Source organism: Rhinopithecus bieti, unplaced genomic scaffold, assembly GCF_001698545.2.
Source record: "Rhinopithecus bieti isolate Rb0 unplaced genomic scaffold, ASM169854v2 scaffold_4914, whole genome shotgun sequence".
Lineage (NCBI taxonomy): Eukaryota > Metazoa > Chordata > Mammalia > Primates > Cercopithecidae > Rhinopithecus > Rhinopithecus bieti.
Genome location: NW_016804536.1, coordinates 94,526 through 106,447, shown reverse-complemented (window position 1 = coordinate 106,447; position 11,922 = coordinate 94,526). Strand labels below are relative to the sequence as shown.

Genomic DNA, 11,922 nt, shown 5'->3' with positions numbered 1-11,922 from the left:
AATTTGATTTTCTTATTCTTAATTGATCTAGCAGATAATTTTCTTGAAATAATAACAGCAATGTATGTGTTTATATATGCCCATATATATGTCTTGTGTGTGTTTATATGTGTGTGTGTATGTATGTGTGTGTGCTGCTTATGTATGCCTATATGTAAGTCAAATAGATGGACAACAAAGATATGAGGGATGGGAGGGAGGAATTAGAATTATTTTTTATTAACAGCTACTTACGCTACCTATTAAGAGGTATAGTGTTATATTTAGTGTGAACATGGGTTAGTTGTAAATGTATTGCAAACTCTAGGGCAACCACTAAAACAATAAAGCATAACTGATAGATAAAAGAAGAAAACATTGAATCACAAAATGCTCAATTGAAGCCTCATGAAGCAGAAAAAGAGCAAAGGACAAAAACAGAAACAAAGAACAAGGGAAGCAAATGGAAACAGTAAAAAATGTGACACATATTAATCAAACTACATCAAGAATTGCTTTGAACATCACTGTTCTAAATGTGCCAATTAAAAGACAGATTTTTCAGAGTGTACCAAAAAACATAACACAAATGTATGTGAATTAGTCCACTTTCACACTGCTATAAATAACTTCCCTGAGACTGAGTAATTTAGAAAGGAAAGAGGTTTAATTGACTCACAGTTCCATATGGCTGGGAAGGCCTCAGGAAACTTACAATCATGGTGGAAGGGGAAGCAGGTACCTTCTTCCCAAGGTAGCAGGAGAGAGAGCTTGTGAAAGAGGAAATGTCAAACACTTGAAAAACCATCACATCTCATGAGAACTCACTCACTAATAGAGAACAGCGTGGGTAAACTGCCCCCATGATCCGGGTGTCTCCCTCCCCTTAATATGTGGGGATTGCAATTCGAGATGAGACTTGGGCAGGGACACAGAGCCAAACTGTATCAGTATGTTATACATAAAATTGAATAAAGAATTCAAATAGTCAATAACTGTGGGAAAAATATAAAGTGTCAAAGAATGTACTGATATTAATATAGTGTTAATTTAAATTTTGTTGCACTATACAATTAGTTTTAATTATGTTTAGATGACTTAGTAGACAGGTGTATCTGGAGTCATAATCTTTAGCCTATAGGAAAAATCTGACTCATTGCTTGTATTTATAAATAACATTTTATTTTAACATAGTCATGCTCATTCATTCATGAATTTCACCTGCAGCTTTTATGCTACAATGGTAGAATTGGATAGTTTCAACAGAGACCATGTAGCTCATAAAGTCTACAATATTTCCTATTTGTCTTTTTAGAGAAAAGTTTTCTTGGCCTCTGAGCCATATCACTTGCAAGTAATAATAAAATATGCAGCATGATATATAATAAAATATATAAAAATATGAATGACACTAATGTTTAGCAATAGGGAAATTTCAAATAATATGATAAATCTGAACAATGAAAATTGACACAGTTGTTAAAATAATGTTTCCCAGAAACTGTTTATGTTATATATCTAAAAATCTAAGTGAAAAAAGGATACAAAACTATACCAGTCATTTTCAGTGGAGAGGTGGTAGTGAACTGCTTTAAGGCAAAAAGTTATATTAGGGGAAACATAGCCAATGCATAATTTTAAACTGTTTTGTGCTGTTCATAGAGTAACTTATAAATAAAAATTAAAATAATTACAAAAAGCAAATCACTAGCATAATGGGAAAATTTAACATGTTTCCGTCTATAACCATTAAATTAACAGAATAAAATAATGAAACAGATTTCAGCAACAAAATTAACAAGTATAATGCAATAGACATACACAGAACCATGGATCCAACAATCAGAAAGCACAATTTTCTTCCTAAGCAAAAATGTTACACTTATAAAAATTGATCATATAATATGCAATAAATGAACTTCATTAAATTAATAATTGTAAGAATAGCTAAAATAATAGTAAAATTTACTGGGCACTTCCTATATCCAGGCTATTTTCTAAGAATTTGCATTCAAGATCCTCACACTAATCCTATGCTGTAGATCCTAAACTTATCATTTTCTTTACATTATACAATTGAGGTAGAAAGCTTAAGAAACTAGGCCAAGATTAATTCTGATAGGCAATCAAGTAGCATATTTGACATTTGGACCTAATTTGAGTCTAGACTTTATGCTGTTTACCACCTATCACCTAAATAGTTATATCAGCACTATTAACACAATTATAATGGTTGTTTAAAATCTAAATAGAGGAATTCAGCTTCTGGGAGGAAAAAGGAGATGTACTTTTCCCTTTTTCTCAGGCTAAGTACAATTAAAGATCCTGGACATTACACGTCAAATAAACAAAACACTCTTAAAGGTAGAGAAAAGAGGGCAAGTCAGCTAGAGACTTTGGGATCCATGTCAAGACAAAGTGGTGAGTTCTTCATGTTTTATTTTCACTTCATATAGCCAAGATTTGGTGCTGAAGAAGCAGACTTGGAACATCAGAAAAAGCAAAAAAACACTGTAAGCAAAAATATTGGTCAACACAACAGACTATCATTTTCCTCTTGGGCTTTCTAAATTGTTTGAGTGTTGAAGGAAAAATTATAATAAACTATATTGTATGTTTCTAAATATAGAGAGGAAATATATAATACAATTATATTATAAAACAAAGAGCGTAAAGAGATGTAGAGGGAAGTAAGATTTCTACACTTCACTCAGTCTGATAAAATGAGGACACCAGTAGTCTGTGATTATGTATAACTTATCTATATGTATCTCTATATCTACCAATACCTACAATAATCACTAAAAAAAACCTATACAAAGATACACACCCCAAAAACGCTATAAATGAATCACAATGGAATCTAATAAAATGTATAAACAATCTACAGGAAGGCAGGAAAAAGAAAACAGAAAACAACAACAACATAAACAAAACAAAAACGGCCAAAAATGCATTCATTAGAAAAGGAAAATGTTTCAAACCAATGAACTGAGTTTTCACCTGAAGACTCAAGAAAAACAAGAGCAAAATGAACGCCAAACAGATGGTAAAGAATAAAATGAAGAGCAGAAATCAATGACATTGAAAATAGAGAAACAACAGGGAATACCAATGAAACTAAAAGTCTTGCTATTTAAAAAGATTGATACAACTGACAAAACTCTTGTAAGAGTGAAAAAGGAAGAAGACAGAAAATGCCAATATCAGAAAAGAAATAGGGAATATCACTACAGATACTGCAGACATTAAAAGGCTAATAAGAGAGTACCAAAAACAACTCTTTATACATCGATTTGACAATTTAGATACACTAATTCTTCAAAAATCATAAGCTACCACAATTCATTCAATTTGAAATAAATAATTTGAATAACACTGTAAATATTAAGGAAATTGCATGTGTAATTAAAATACTCTCTTGAAAGAAATCTCCAAGCCCAGATTGGAGTTCTCCAGACTAGAGACTTCTTCTAAGCTTTAAAGTATTAGTAACAACAATGTACAATTTATTCCAGAAAACAGAGGAGGAAGAAACAATTCCCAATTCATTTCGAGAAGTTAGAATTATCCTGACATCAAACCAAACATAGTACATTAAAAGAAATTATAGGCCAATATATCTCAAAAGATATACAAGTAAAAATGCTCAAGAAATACTAGCAAATAGGATTTAGCAATATCTGAAAATGATAACCTTGACCAAGAGGAGTTTATTGGGGGGATGCAAGACTGGTTTAACATTAAAAAATTAATCAATGTAATCCATGTTAAGAAACTAAAAGAAGAAAACTACTGTAACCATATCAACACATGCAGAAAAACCATTTGACCAAAGCCAACATCCATTCTGGATAAAAACTCTCAGGAAATTAGAACTAGAGGGGAACTTTTCAACTTGATAAAGAGCATCTACGAAAAACCTGCAGCTAACACTGTATTTAATGGTGAAAGACTCTTTCTCCCAAAGGTAGACAACGAAGCAAGGATGTCCTCTCCCATTACTATTATTCAACATAGTGGTAGAATTTCTGTGCATTATGGCAAGAAAAGGAAATAAAAGGTGCACAGATTAGAAAGGAAGATATAAAATAGTTCCTATTTTCAGGTGACATAATTAAAATCATGTAGAAAATCCCAAGGAATCTAGAAAATTACTAGAAAACAATTTATAAAAACAAAACAAAACAACAAAATCCTGAGTTCAGCAAGTTCAGCAAAGGATGTAAGATAGCATACAAAAATCAATTATATTTTTACTACTTGCAATGAACATGTGAACACCAAAATTTAAAGCATAATGCCACTTACAATTAGTCAAAAAATGAAATAGGTATAAAACTAACAAAACATATTTAGGACCGTATGCTGAAAACCATACAACACTGATGAAAAAATTAAGTAAAGATATAAATAAATGGGAGCTATACATGTTTATGGATTGCAAGACTCCACACCATAATGATGTCAATTCTCCCCAAATTGATATTTATGTTTAATGCAATTCTTATAAAAATCCCAGCAAGATTTTTTTGTGTGTAAATATAGACAAGATTATTCTAAAATTATTATGGAATGGCAAATGAATTAGCTAAAGCAATTTTGAAAAATAGAATACAGTGGGAGTATTTCAAGACTTATTATATCACTATAGCAAACAAGATTGTGTGGTATTGGTGAAGGATGAAACACATGAATCAATGCAATGGAACAGAGAATCCAAAACTAGACCTATACAAATATGCTCAACTTATTTTTGACAAAAGTGCAAAAGCTATTCAATGAAGATGCTTTTTTCAAAACATGGTGCCATAGCAATTTGCAATGCAATCCTGACACTACCCAAATTTAGGTCAAATCAAAGAGATAATGTCACAGTCCTCCACAAAACTCCCCTTACTTCAGACATCAGCAACAAAATCCAGGGCTCCTAGGCTACCTGCAATTCTGACCAACTGGCTGCAAATCCATTCAGGGGTTCCCATTAACTCCTCAGGTTTGGTACTTTGCTAGAACAAATCGCAGAACTCAGAAAAGTGCTTTTTTTTTTTATTAGAGTTTTATTCTAAAGGATTTAAATGAGGACAAGTCAAATGAAGAGACAAATAGGGCAAGGTCTAGGAGAGTCTCATATGTGAAACTTCAGTGCCCTTGGGATGTCACTCCTCCTGGCACATGGATGTGTACCATGTGCCAGGAGCACCAACCATGGTGCTCGTGGAGCTTTGGGTGTCTAGAGTTTTTCCTCAAGAATTGATTGATGAATCAATTGATTCATGATTGATTGAATCATTGACCACATGATTGAATTCAATCTCCAGTCCCCCTCTGTCCTTGGAGTTTGAAAGGACAGACTAGTGTCACATTACTCAAAGCCTCAATTCCCTAATTGCAGACAGGTACTTCCAGCATGATCAGTTTTCTTTCTGAAACTATCCAGGAGCCCATGAGTCACCTTACTAGCATAAACTATTAGGGCTCACCATGAATAGCAGACTCTTATCATTCTGAAAATTCCAAATATTAGAGAGTACCTTTCAGAAACCAGGGACAAAAGCTAGCCAAATTCCTTATTATACAATACAATATATATTGGAAATACATAGGTAAAAAAATGAACTGCAACATAAATCTCACTTGCTTATACAAAAATTAATTCAATATAACAATCTTGAAATGACGAAATTGTGGAAATGAAAAAAAAGGTTCATTGTTGTCAGGTATTAAGGAGCTTGTGGTATCAGAGTGAAGTGAGTATGGCTATAAAGGAGAAACGTGAGGGATCCTTGCAATGATAGAAATGTTTTGTGTCTTGATTGTCTCCATGTCAATATCCTGGTTGTGATATTGTAGTTTGCAAGATGTTACCACTGGGGAAACTGAGTACATAGTATCTTTTTGTGTGATTTCCTATAAGTACAGATGAATCTACAATTATCACAAAATAAAAAGTTTGCATTAACAAATCTAGCTACACACACACACACAAATACCCACAAAACAAGAAAACTAACTTCCAAACAAAAATGTAAACAAAAACAAATATAAACACAAAAGCTCCTCACATTTCCACTGCTGTGTTGTACCAAATATCAAGAGATAATGCCTATCTTAGACAAACCATCCAAGAATAGAAAAATAAATCCTATCTTAGCCCAGAGTTATGGTTTGAATGTCTGTGTTCCCGCAAAATTTATATGTTGAAATCCTAACCCTCAAAACAATGGTATTAGGAGGTGGGGCCTTTTGGGGAATGATCAGGTCATGAGAGTGGAGCCCTCATAAGTAGGATTAGAGCCTTTATATATATATAAAAGGCCTGAGGGAGTTTGCCTCTTTCACCATTTTAGGACACAGGGTGAAGGTGCCATCTATGAGCCAGGAAACAGGCCCTCACCAGATGTGAAATCTGTTGATGCTTTGATCCTGGCCTTCCTAGCCTCCAGAACTGTGAGAAATAAATTTATGTTGTTTATAAGCCACCCAGTTTATGACATTTTTTCTTAGCAGCCCTAACACACTAAGACAATAAGAGTCTGTCATAACTGTTTAACATATATCGTATTTTGGATAATTCTTGTTGTTTTCAATTCCTACTCTTGCTTGTTGAGGAATAGCACTGTATTCATATATTTATGCACCTCTCCTGATACTTGTAAAAACGAAGTTGAATTTCTGGGTTAAAGATCATGAAAAAATTGGAAATCCTCCTGTTTCTTATTATAAAGTTACTTTTATAAAATTATACTAATGTAAAGTATCATTGAAAATGGTGAATTACTGCTAGTATTATTGCAGAACACTTGAGTTACTGAAGGAGACCAAGAAGGAGATTATAATAAGAAAGATTAGGTATTTGGATATTACTTTAATCTCAGTCTGCATTTATTGGTGGTCTGAATTATTTCAAGGAAAAGCAGATATCGCCTAGGCTCAGAGGTCGCCAGTGCAAACTTGTCAGGAGTCAGGCAGTAAGTAACATGTCACATAGGTCTTGCGCAGTATAAATGTACCTAGCACCTCAGAAGGGAATAAGGCAAAATTGGGAATGGAAATTTACTGAAGTCAGACCACTTTTTCTCAATTCTGTTTAGAATTTTTTCAATCACAGAGCTTTCAGGAAATCTCAGATAACCCAGTCCAAACACTTCACACTACAGATAAGGAAACTGAGAGCCAGGAAATTTCAGGGATTATCTAAATTCACAGTTAGGTAATGATACAGCTAAAACTGTAACCCAGGCTGGCTGACTCACAGCGCTAAGAACTCTTTACCAGATCATGCTTTGGTTTGGTTTTGGCTCTGAGTCGTGAAAATATACAGTCAACCACAAACCAAGAGCATAAAAAGATTTAGATACATTCTAAGTGAAATTGAGTTGTCTACTCCAGTTAATTATTTGCTGTAGAAATTTATTTAATTTTCTTTAAAATGTATTTATATGAGTTTATTCTCTTGGCCTAGTAATACTGAGAGTGAAGATGGAAATGACCATGATAGTGGAAGTGACCACATTGGTGAGTCAAAGCCAATGAGTAATACAATTTAAAATAGAGACAACATATACAATTGACCTTTGTATTAGTCAGGGCTCTCTAGTGGGACAGAATTAATAGGATAGATATAAAGCGAAGTTTATTAAGGAGTATTAACTCACACAATCACAAGATGAGGTCCCACAATAGGCTATCTGCAAGCTGAAAAGCGAGGAAGCCATTCCAAGTCCCAAAGCTGAAGAACTTAAAGAACGATGTTGAAGGGCAGGAAGCATCCAGTTCGGGAGAAAGATGTAGGCTCAGAGACTAAGCCAGTCTAATCTCTCCACATTCTTCTGCCTGCTTCTTATTCTAGCTGCACAGGCGGCTGATTAGATTGTGCCCATCCAGATTGAGGGTGGGTCTCCCTTTCCCAGTCCACTGACTCAAATGTTAATCTCCTCTGACAACACCCTCATGATACACCCAGGAACAATACTTTGCATCCTTCAATCCAATCAAGTTGACACTCAGTATTAACTATCATAACATTGAACAACTCGAGGGTTAAGGGCTCTGATCCTCCATGCAGTCAAAAAACAGCATATAGCTTTTGACTCTCCCAAAACTTAACTACTAATAGATTACTATTGACCAGAAGACTTACCGATAACATTAACCAATTAACATATATTTTGTATGTTATGTGTATTATATACTGTGTTCTTTTTTTTATTTTTTTTATTTTTTTGAGACAGTCTCAATAAAGGTGCCATGAGTGCAGTGGCACAATCACGGCTCACTGCAGCCTGGACCTGCTGGGCTAAAGTGATCCTCCCACCTCAGGCTCCCAAGTAGCTAGGACTATAAGCGCACACCACAATGCCCAGTTAATTTTTATTTTTTTGTAGAGACAGGATTTCACCATGTTGCCCAGGCTGCTCTCAAACTTCTGGGCCTAAGAGATTCACCTGCCTAGGCCTCCAAACGTGCTGGAATACAGGCATGAGTCGTTGTGCCTGGCCTATACTATGTTCTTATAATAAAGTAAACCAGAGAAAAGAAAATATTATTAAGAAAATTACAAAAAAAAGAGAAAATATATTTACTACTCATTAAGTGAAAATGGACCATCAACAAACATCATTTTCATGTTGAGTTGGCTAAGGAAGTAGAGGAAGAGAAGGGTTTGATCTTGCTGTGTCAGGGTGGAAGAGATGCAGGAGGCAGAAGTGGAGGAAGGAGAGGCAGGCACACTTGGTATAACTTTTATTGTAAAAAGTCCACATATAAGTGGACCCATGCAGTTCAAATCCATGTTGTTCAAGCATCAACTATACTTCGTTCATCAAACACATGAATTATTACACAAGATTGTCTTCAAGAGCATCATTCCTTTGAGCAATACTAACTTCAATCTAGAGGTAGTTGATGTCTAAAGAAACTAATATGTGTATGTGTGCATGTGTGCATATAATTTTTTTCTTCTTGGAGACAGGAATATATTAAAAATAAATACCTGAAAAAGATACAAGTAGAACCTAACAGTGAAATAGGAAATGTTTTGGCAAAGTCTTAGCAACTATCACTTTATCCTGTGGAAAAAGCTCAAGGGTGTTGCAGAGACCTCCAAACTAGTAGGTCAAAGGAACCAACAAGGGAAATGTTAAATTGCTTTGCTCTCACCTGCCCTAAATTATTATTCACCATACCCCACAAGAGATAACAGCTATTAATAAGATTTTTCCATTATTTTCAAAATAGCTTCAATATGTATTTGGCTATGTTTATCAAGCTAAATAAGCTATTTTTTGATGTGTACAGGGCATAGACACTTAAAAGACACTTAGAAAATACTTTAACTCTTTCAGTAAAATTTAATGATCATACAACAGACTATTTGTTTCAGATTATAAAATGTTCTATGGATGATATCTAAATGGAAACAGATTAATAATTTAGGATATAGCTTAGTTTTTGACTGTAACATTTAGCCTTTTGTTTTAAATAATAGAAAGATGTTAACATTAAAAACTCTTATCTATCTTGTAGCTGCATATCAAATTTATTTAGGCAAACATATAGCTACAAATTCAGTAAGCTGACAGCTAGACTAAACATCAAATGTTAATTAGGGTTGCTAAAATCTTGGAAAATAAAAAATAACCTTTCAGGAAATAAAGATAACTTATGCGGACATAACTAAGGGATGAATCTCTATTTTTTACTGTAATAAGCTAGGAAAAAAGCTATTTTGCCCCTGATAATAACCAATGACAGACACTTTGAGGATAGGAGGACCTGGAGAGAAAACATTGGGTTCAGGCTTAGTATCAGGTAGTGGGAAGAAAAACTTCAATAAGAAAGATACATCGTTGAAACTAACCTATGGTGAGAGGCCGAGAGGAAAAAATTCTGGTAGTCATCTAAGCCATAAAAGCATTTAAAAATATTTGGAGGCAAGTATGAGAACTGTAGGACTGAGTAGGAAAGGGTAAATGATAAAAGTTTCAAATAGGGAAGATGATGGATTTTTAGATATCATGAGCAGATGCAGTTGCACACACTATTCCTGAATTAATTTAAAAAATCAAAGAAACTGATCAATAGTATTAAATCATGAAATACAGAGGTTATTTTTGCTAATTAAATTATTTGAGTATTTCTTTCTTTTTTTATTCTTAGGGTCACACAAATTAACAATGAAATCATCATTAAAAAGGAGAAGAAAAGACCAAACTATCAACTGAATCTGTGAAAAATAAAAAATATGACCAGGGGTTGCAAGAATAGTCATTTATCATGTCAGCTCAATTCTAGTAGTTATATCCATGAAATAGAATGTTAAGGTCACCATGTGACATAGAAGAAATTGGAAACCGTCAGTGAGTGCAAACGTTCAAGAGGTCAGTGCACATTAGATTTAAAAGTCTTTAACAACCATGTGCAGATCATGCGTAGAAGGTGATGTAATAACATCTCCCATGAAGTTACCCTAATAGAGAGAGTCAACCTCAGTTGAGAAGCAAAACTTTGCAGTGATATTTCAGAAACTGTAATGCCAGTTTATCTGCATGAGATCCACTGTGTTATTAGCTACAGTTTTGTTTTCTTTTTTTTTTTTTTTTCAGCCCTTTTTGCTGCTGATTTGTGTTAAAGGTTTGTAAGTGGATGTGGGTTCCTTCTGGATTGGCTAATCTCTTGTATGTTGTTGAGTCTAACTGCACAGGTTTCCAAAATGGTGTTATTTTTGAAATGGACATATGTTCTGAATAGGTTGTTTGGGGAAAGCCTATTTCTATCATGCAATTGGTTTAGATTGGAAACACAACATGCATCAATTTTGTGATAACAATGTGGATATAAAGTTGACCCTTGCACAACACGGGTCTGAACTGCAGAGGTCCATTTATACATAATTTTTTTTTCAACCAAATGCAGATTAAAAATACAGTATTTCTGGAATGTGAAATCCATATTTACGGAGGGTTGATTTTTTGTATATATGGGTTCTGAGGGCGACTATGAGGCTTGTGCATAACTGGAGTTTGGCATATGTGGGAGTCCTAGATCAAATCACTTGCATATACCCAGCGAGGACTGTATATACTGAGATTTTAGAGTCTCCGTGGCTTCAGTGAGCTTTCACTTTAAAAGTTTCAGATTACTTAATCTTATACATTTTTAAAGCTGGTAATTCACAACGCAGGGAGTTTTAATTCAATTCTTTTCAACAAATGTTGAATGAGTACTTATAGAACCAAGGCTCCAAGTAGGAACTTCAGGGATACAAACAGGAATGAGAAAAAATTTTATTTCATGATGCTCACAATCTTGAGGCAGGGAGATGACATAACACGGAAATACTTAGATCCAGGGTGAAATTATGATATTTGCCTTTCTAGTACTATTTACGTGTTTTATTATTTCCTAATGACTTTTTGGTCTTCATTAAATGCTTTTAAAAAAAATGAAACATTTAAGCAAACATAAGTATTCATGTCTCTGACCAGGGGATATTAATAGAAAATTCAAAATAATGAATAATTGAAGAACTATATATATATATATATTTGGCTTTAGAATTGCCTTTGTTCTTACTTATAAATAGTACTCTCATACCTGTCTCAGGAATACATGAAACTGCAAACCAAATAATAAATATTGTTCAAAGCTTGTTTATTATTTTATATGGTAACAAAATGTATATGTTAATTAAAACATTTTCAGGTTATTATACAATGAGCAAACAAACCAATTTAGAAAGGTCTTAATTTTAAAGTTTTATTTTGTTTTAAATTGATAAATAATAATTGTATATATTTATAGGGTACAATATGATGTTTCCATACATATATATATTGTGGAATGAGTCAAGCTAATTAGCATATTCATCACCTCAAATATAACTTCTTTGCGGTGAGATCATTTAAAATCCTCCCTTTTAGCTATTTTGAAATATACAAT

General features: G+C 33.7%; 1 long non-coding RNA gene across 2 annotated transcripts in view; it reads left to right on the top strand.

The window, feature by feature from the left end:
* Positions 1–10,225, top strand: part of LOC108527636 (uncharacterized) — an 84,062-nt gene extending 73,837 nt beyond the window's left edge. For both annotated transcript variants that reach the window (XR_001884871.1, XR_001884870.1), the window contains one exon: positions 10,141–10,225. This is a non-coding gene — a long non-coding RNA (uncharacterized LOC108527636). The remainder of the gene's footprint in view (positions 1–10,140) is intronic.
* Positions 10,226–11,922: the final 1,697 nt, after the last annotated feature.